This window comes from Myotis davidii, unplaced genomic scaffold (assembly GCF_000327345.1).
Source record: "Myotis davidii unplaced genomic scaffold, ASM32734v1 scaffold356, whole genome shotgun sequence".
In the NCBI taxonomy this organism is placed as follows: Eukaryota; Metazoa; Chordata; class Mammalia; order Chiroptera; family Vespertilionidae; genus Myotis; species Myotis davidii.
The window spans coordinates 762,876-771,853 of record NW_006288188.1 but is presented as its reverse complement, the minus strand read 5'-3'; positions in this window follow the sequence as shown (position 1 = coordinate 771,853).

The following is an 8,978-nucleotide window of genomic DNA, read 5'->3' as shown; positions in this document are numbered from 1 at the left end:
TAGATACTCCCATGTGTATTTCCTAAAAGTAATGACACCCTCATATAAAAACAACCCACAGGTCTCCAAATAATCATGTCAACGTTGGTAGAATACACCTGTCTAACCCTAAGGCCCCATTCAAATTTCGCTCAATAGTTCTTTTCCTTTTTGACTCAGCATCCTGTCCAGGAAAAGGAGCTGCACTCAGCTGTCTTGTCTTTTAAGACACCTTCAATTTGGAACAGTTCCCACTCCTTTTATAAACATTTAAAAAAAATTTATTTCAGAGAGAGGAAGGGAGAGGATGAAGGCAGATAGAGATAGAAACACCAAAGATGAGAGAGAATAATCGATTGGCTGCTTCCTGCACACCCCCTACTGGGGATCAAGCCTGCAACCGGGCATGCGCCATGACCAGAAATCTAATTGTGATCCCCTGGTTTATGGGTTGACACTCGCCACTGAGCAACACCAGCCAGGCAGTTCCCACTCCGTATCTGCCTTTCACATGCTTAACAGTTTTAAAAAGCTGAAGCCTTACATTCCATAGGGTGATCTTCAATGGGGTCCATTTCTCTGTTCTTATAACCAGATGACCAGACTGGCCACCTGTTGTTGGCAGTGCACCACTGGAATGACACTGCTCTTCTCATTGCCTCACATCAGGGGGCACGCGATGCTAACCCATCCTACGACTGCTGGTGTTGCCCTCGATCACTTGGCATGTTGCTGTCCACCAGATTTCTCCACCATAAAGTCCCCACTTCCCGTTTGCAGTTAATTAATATTTGGGGTATATATAAGGGGGGTTATTTGGACATTTTGCTAATATCCTGTACCTCATCCAATATATGCCCACATCTTCAACAACCACTGGTAATTTCTGTCTCAATCAACTTCCTTTACAATGGTTGCAAGATGGATATTCTCTGTTTTCTACTTTTCACAGCAAAATGGAAGAGATGCGTTCATTGGGCAAGGCATGGGGAGGCGGGTAAGGGAATGGAGCCTCCATGCCCACTCTGGGTGCACCACCCTCCCAGCACTTGGGATTTGCAAGACATTTCAACGAAAATCCCTCTCATTGGATAATAGAATGACCATTCAATTAAGTCAGGTAATTGTAGAGCAGGCACCTCATTCATCTGGTTCAGCTCTTCTCTTTCAAAATAAGAAAACTGAGGCCAAGGGAAATGAAATGACTGTTGATGTGGTACCTGCATTTATTCGTGTAGATGAGACCTTAAGTGGGAAGGAGAAGAAAACTGACATTTAAGTGACTGTTTGGGGGCAGACACCATGCTGAAAGAGTTTATATTCACCATCCTGTTTTACTTCCTAAGAATTCTTTTTTTATAAAATATATTTTATTGATTTTTTACAGAGAGGAAGCGAGAGGGATAGAGAGTCAGACACATCGATGAGAGAGAAACATCGATCAGCCGCCTCCTGCACACTCCCCACTGGGGATGTGCCCGCAACCAAAGTACATGCCATTGATCAGAATCGAACCCAGGACCCTTCAGTCTGCAGGCCGACGCTCTATCCACTGAGCCAAACCAGTCAGGGTGTTCCTAAGAATTCTTGCAGGTGTTATCTCCATTTCACATCCGAGCAAATTACAGCTTGTCACAAGCCATAAAATTAGTAATAGAGCCTGGATCAAACTCCTGTGATGCCAGGAGCAATTAGCTTTCTACAATCCACTATAAACAATAAACATCACATTGTAACCCAAATACATATGCAAAGTGAAAGAAACCTTTAAAAAACATATTTACCATGTGTGGTGTCCTATTCTATTCTTTCATCAGAAAAACACTGAAATTGATTTTATGATCTATTAATGGGTTGTGACCTAAAATTCAAAAACACAGCATGGTATTTTCCCTTTCCTATTAATTATATTAATATTTTGGAAGATGCTTTCTGTTCGGAGTTTCATCAGATCTTACATACTGAAAGTAAAAGGGATACGATCTTAGCTAGTCTTTGCTTATTTAAATTCATAGTAGCTCATGTAAAACACTGTAGCTTAATTCTTCCTGTGGCCTTAGATATTTTAGCTTCTTTCTCTCTATTTCCCTTCCTTCTTTCTTCCCTCCCGCCCTCAGCCCCCTTTACCACATCCCTGTGATGGGGAAGATACAACATTAAAATTGAACCCTGTTATTTTCTGAACTGAAGGGTGGTTTGCTATTTGAGGAGAGTCTAAGCCCATGTCTATAATAGGCAATCGTAGGCAAGTTACCCACTGATTCACATTTGGCCTAAAACGCTCTCCGAGTGGGTGTTTTGGGTGGTGGTAGTGGTGCAGTTGGGCTGTGTATCACTTACCCTGGCAATACTCCATGGGACAGAGTGTGCTTGGGTGGTCTGGCGTTCCTAACCCATTTCCTGGTGGGTGCCATGATGTGCCCATTGGAGTTACATCCATTCATAACTCTTCCTTGAGTGACAGAAATTAGGGACTTCAATTTCTTGGCCCACTGTCGGATTGCTTTTAGAACCCAGTAACACCATGGGTCTGTCAGTGATTATGCCAGATTTTAATTATTATTGGCATCGGTCATCTGGGTTTCAGGAGCTGCATCAAACACGTCACACCCGTCATCATTATTGAATCCTCATAGCAGCCCTGTGATGGGGACGTAATTATATCACTGCATATTAGCAAAAGACTAGGTTGGCAGGTGACTTTTGTTCAGTAGGCACTTAGAAGGGTAGGGTAGGGTTGAATCAGAGAATGTAATGAGGAGGGAAGTGGTAGAGATGAAGTTTACACACACACACACACACACACACACACACACACACACACACAAAATAAAAGTTTTGCTGTCCAAGTTAAGGCTGTCTTGCTTTCTTCTTTTTCTGACCTTGTTTGTCAGAGGATAAAGTATTACATTGTACAAATCTTTATTTGTGGAGGAATGATTTTTAGTGTTGCCAAATAAAAGATTTAAGCACCAATTACTGTGGCAGAAAACTAGCATAAATTGCCAGCTTTTTGTGATGATTGAGAAGAGCTGAGTACAGGACATTTAAGTCATCCTCACAAAGTCAATACGGAAAGCAGAAAAAAATCCTTAAAACCCAGGCTATGCCCTCGGTATTCAGGACATCTGGCAACCTGATCCCAGCCATGTCTCTGGCCCTGCTTCTCTGTGACCTTCCCCATCATGCTCAGGGTCTCGGGGTTTTCAAAGGGGAGTGGCCCAAGGTGAGGCTGGAGTGTAAGAAGTTCCAAGCCAGATGAAAGAGTCACTCTTCAATAAAGGGGAAAAAAAATTTTTTTTTAAAAGAAAGAGTCACTCAAAAGTTTGCATCTAGCCCCAGCTGGGTGGTTCTGCTGGCTGGAGCATCGTCCTACACACCAAAAAGGTTGTGAGTTCGATCTCAGGTCAGGGTGTGTATGGAGGCAACCATCAATGTTTCTCTCTCTCTCTCTCTCTCTCTCTCTCTCTCTCTCTCTCTCTAGTAAAAACGTATCCTTGGGTGAGGATTTAAAAAACAGTTTGAATCTAAGTAGTGGCATGATTAGATGTGCATTTTAGAAAGATCACCCAGGCATCGGCATGAGAGGTTTAGGAGCAGGGCCCAGAGACTAGAAGTAGGTAAATCTGTTAGGAGTCCTAACATTCAGTCAGAGAGAAAGAATGAGAGCCATTATACTTTTGTTTTCACTAAAGAGTAGTAAGTTACTTATTGTATTGAATAAAATACCTGTCACAGTTTGCGTTCTTATTTAAAAGGCACCACTTTGCCAATAATCCTAGGACAATTTGGTCAGTGGCAAAGGACTCAGACTTAGTGAAAAACCATGCAATTCATAATAGCTCCCTCTATAAGGAGTTAGGTGTGTGTGCTGGGCACTGAGCAGTGTTCCATGTGTTACCATCACAGTGTCATTAAGAAGTAAGCAGTTAATTCAGCGCAGTGGCTAAAAGTCAGGCTCTAAGGTCAGGATTCTGGGTTTCAAATCTGGGTTCTGTCACTTAATGGTTGTGACACTTTAGGATGTAGTTTCTTTATCTCTATGATGTAGATAACTGTGTTATCATGTGTGACCATTTTAAGGATGATGAGATAATAAGCTTAGATTGTTGTGTATATATAAGTGCTCAATAAGTTAGCTATTATAACACAATTATACAGATGAGGAACTGAATCTTAGATGAGGTTACACAGTAAGTGACAGGTAGGGGTTGACCCAGATATATCTGACTTCAAAGCCTCTAATCTTAATTATTGCTCTCTAATAGCTCTCAATATCTAAAACACAGTTTTTTTTAAAAAAGGGGAGAAAATATATGCAAATGAAAAGAGAACAGTTGAAGTATTCCTTTTTTCATAGGAAGAAAAGGTTATGTGGTCTAGTAACTGTTGTAATTGCAGTCATAATAAGACAAAGGAGCCCTGACCGGTTTGGCTCAGTGGATAGAGCGTCGGCCTGTGAATTGAAGGGTCCCAGGTTTGATTCCAGTCAAGGGCATGCACCTTGTTTGCGGGCACATCCCCAGTGGGGAGTGTGCAGGAGGCAGCTGATCCATGTTTCTCTCTCATCGATGTTTCTAACTCTCTATCCCTCTCCCGTCCCCTCTGTAAAAAAAGAAAAAAAAAAGACAATGGAAGCTAACACTGCCCCAAAGACATGTCTGTTACTTGAGGTCAGTTATAATGCCTTTTTAAAATAAAGATATTTCAAAGACATTATGCCAACTGTAGACTTGAGGGAAATGGAATAAGAAATTCTAGAAGAAATGGTTGCCAGTTAAAAAAAACCCCAACTACGGTTGCTTTTCCTCAAAAAATTAATATAATATCTGTTTTCCCAATTGCATGGGCATTAATTCAACAGTGGACAATGGAATTGAAGGTGTGTTTTTTCCTCATTTTTTCTTGTTAATCCTCACCAGAGGATATTTTTCCATTGATTTTTTTTTTTTTGAGAGAGAATGGAAGGGAGAGTGAGAGAAAGAGAGAGAGAAACATTGATGTGAGAGAGCCAAGTCGATTAGGGCTGAATTGAAGGTTTTTGCCTTTTCAGCTTCCACCAATCACAGATGCCCGGCTGGATGTTACACATCTGCCCCCACAGAGACGCACGGCTCGCTGCCTTCTGCTGGTTTGTAAACCAGTTTGAGTCAACATGAAGCAATCTGAGCTGGGACATTCTCTCCGGCTCTGGACTGCTATTGTTATTCTTGCCTTAGTTCTGGCACTTGGCTCAGCTACTGTTTATCCAAATTTAAGAAAACAGGAAAGAAGATAGTTCAAAGTCATGGTAATAGAGTAGCCACTAGGTTGAGTTCCATTCCAAAATTCTTTCCTTAGGGACAGAATAACAATCCTAATTGAGGGTTTTTTAGATAACTTGTTTAGTTACTAAAATGATATAGATATCTGAATACAGATCTTACATTTTGGTTTCCATAATCAATTGAGGTCTATGTTTCCTTTTGGGGAGCCCTTATTAAAGCCATAGTTTTAACTTATCAATTTATAGGATTTGAAATGATTTAATTACTTTTCCTCTGTAACAGCTTTATTGAGGTGTAATGGACAATAAACTGCACAGATTTAAAGTGTACAATTTGATGTTTTGACATATATACACCTATGAAAACATCATCCTAATTAAGACAATGACAAGTAACCATAAAAATTTCCTCATAACACTTTATAACCTCTTCCTTCCATGCCTCCCCCCACCCAGGCCGCATGAAGCCACTGACCTATTTTCTTTTACTATAGATTAAAATGTATAGCAGGCAGAATTTTCTTTTATCCTCACTTGAGGATATGTTTTTATTTATTTATTTTTTTTTAGAGAGGGAAAGATGAGGGAGAGAGAGAGAGAGAGAGAGAGAGAGAGAGTAAAAGAGAAAAAGAAAGAGAGAAACATTGATCAGTTGCTTCCAGCACAAGCCCTGACTGGGATAAAACCCAAAACGTGGGTATGTGCTCTGACTGGGAATCGAACCCCCTTTTGGTTTATTGGACAATGCTCCAACCAACTAAGACACCCAGCCAGGGTCCATCGAGGGAGAGAGAGAGAGAGAGAGAGAGAGAGAGAGTAAAAGAGAAAAAGAAAGAGAGAAACATTGATCAGTTGCTTCCAGCACAAGCCCTGACTGGGATAAAACCCAAAACGTGGGTATGTGCTCTGACTGGGAATCGAACCCCCTTTTGGTTTATTGGACGATGCTCCAACCAACTAAGCCACCCAGCCAGGGTCCATTTCTTTCTGAGTGAGCTTTGGTGGTTTCACACAATGTATCCATTTCATGAGAGTTATTGAATTTATTGGCATAATGTTGTTCATAGTATTCTCTTTTTAATGTCTGTAAAACCTGTAGTATTTTCATCTCTTATTCTTTATATTAATAATTATGTCTTCTCTCTTATTTATCTGATTAACTAGGCCAGAGTCTTATAAATTTTATTGAGCTACTCAAAACAACAACAGCCACCAAAACAAAACCAAACCCCAGATTTTGCTTTCATTAATTTTCTCTATTTAATTTTTTTTTTTTTACCAATTTCAGTTCTGATCTTTATTATTTCATTTCTTTTGCTTAATTTGAATTTAAGTTTTTTCTTATTTTTGTAGTGTCTTAAGGTGGAAGGTGAAGTCATTGTCTTGAAACCCTTGTCTTTTCTAATACAGGAATTTAGTGCTATACATTTCTCCCTACAAACTGCTTTAGTGACGGTCTGCAATTTTTGATAGATTTTTGTGTTTTCTTTTAATTCAATACATTTTGAATTTCCCTTTGGTTTCTTCTTTCATGCATTGATTATTTAGAACTGTGCTCTTTAGCTATTGCAGTACCTGCATCATAGCACATGTCTGGAGCTTAAAACAATGCTGAGTTCAAGTACCAAAACTTTCTGCTAGAAATATGACCTGGTTTTCTGTTTTGTCTTGCACAGCTGACAGAAAACAGGTCATTGAGAGCTCAATATTTTGCCTGTATATCCTTTTGCACATCTAAGTACCTCACAATAAATTTTGGTATTTTAAATAATCTATTTTAAAAACTTAGTTTGAATAATAAATTGCACATTTTAAAACTTCACGTCAGTGTCTGGGTCAGAGAGAATTATGGAGTTACTATTTATAGATTGTTAAAGACACCCCTCAGAGCAATATCAAGGCTGTTGTATGTGGACATTTCTGGGATTATAGCACAGAAACTTTAATACCCACCTAAGGAATGACAGGGGTCTTAAATAGGCAGTCATATTTACTAAAGAAACCTAGAGTTTTCTTAGATTGCCAACCTTAGTAAGACAAGAAATGTCAGGGTGACAGAGTTTAAGTGGCTCTTTTCAGATATGTTACACTGATTCTCTATATTTAAAATGCAAAACAGCCTCCCACAGCTATTTAATTAAGTGAAAGTAAGTCTAGTCCCTTTGGAACCAAATGGTTCAGTGAGCAAATGCGTATCAGCAAGTGGAGGGAGAGGAGGAAGTTATTATGTGCTTCACAGACACGGACCGTGACACGCTATAACCCTATATCAGGGATCCTAAACAGTGATTGGTGGAGAAAATTATCAAACTGAGTTTAAATTTCGGCAGGTACGAAATTATCATGCAAAAGTCTAGGACAGTGTGCCACTCACTCTCCAAAGAAAAAGATAAGAAATCCTGGATTTTCAAAGTCCCTTTGAAGGCTTTTAAGGTAAGATGAAACATCCTCTTTACTCAGAACCAACAGAGATACCTTTAGAAAGAAATTTGAATTTCAGAGAAGCCAACTAGACTTTAAGAAGTGAATAACCCTGTATGATTAGATTTTTTTCCTCCTCTTTTGACTTGTCAAATCAAGAGTTTGTTTTAAAAGATCTTGAGAAATTATGTGGCAAGCAATACTGATTCCATGTAGCAAAATATTGCATTACTGAAGAGTAGGTTTTTTTTGAAAAAATAGCCAGAGTGTTAAAATACTAGTTGCTAATAGAAAGAATATAAGTAAGATGAAGCAAATATTTTAAATCTAAAATCTTAACAACAGAATGAGTGATTAAAATATTTTATGTATAACTCACTAAAGTGCCATTACTGTTATTTTTATTCAGAAACCCAGTTTTGAGAACCTTGAGCCCAGTTAAATGAATTTTTTAGTCTCATCAATGCAATGTAAGACATGATGGGATTGAATGAAAAAGAAACAATCTCTTCCTTTTTTATTTACTATTATTTTTTAAAATTATTATTATTATTTTTAATTCTCACACAAGGATATGTTTTCATTTATTTTATTTTTTAAAATTTTATTGTTTTTTTACAGAGAGGAAGGGAGAAGGATAGAGTTAGAAACATCGAAGAGGGAGAAACATCCATCAGCTGCCTCCTGCACACTCCCCAATGGGGATGCGCCCGCAACCAAGGTACATGCCCCCGACCGGAATCGAACCCGGGACCCTTGAGTCCACAGGGCGACGCTCTATCCACTGAGCCAAACCAGTCAGGGCAAGGATATATTTTTATTGATTTTCAGAGAGAAAGGAAGGGAGAGACTTAGAAACATTGATGCAAGAAGCATCTATTACTCATCTCCCGCATGTGCCCTGATGGGATCAAACCTGCAACCTAGGAATGTGCCTTGACTGGGAATTGAACCCACAAACTTTTGGTGTATGGAACGATGCTCCAACCAACTGAGCCACCTGGCCAGGGCTCTTCCTCTTTTAAATAGTAACAATAGTAACATTTAAACGCTGATTATGTTAAAAAATAAACACGAATTTGATTTAGCACATTAGGTTATATTTATTTCAAAGTTTGCCTAATCAACTTGGTGATAAGGCCCATGTCTGTCTTCTAGGGCTCTTCATCTGGCTCATATTAGATCTTCAAATGCTTGTTGAATCCATGAATGGATCTCAGTTTACGTATAACTTCTTGGTCCCTAAAAAAATCCCAATGTTTGACCTAAAAAATTAATTTTTTGCCAGTTGACATTAGGGCTTTGAAATTCC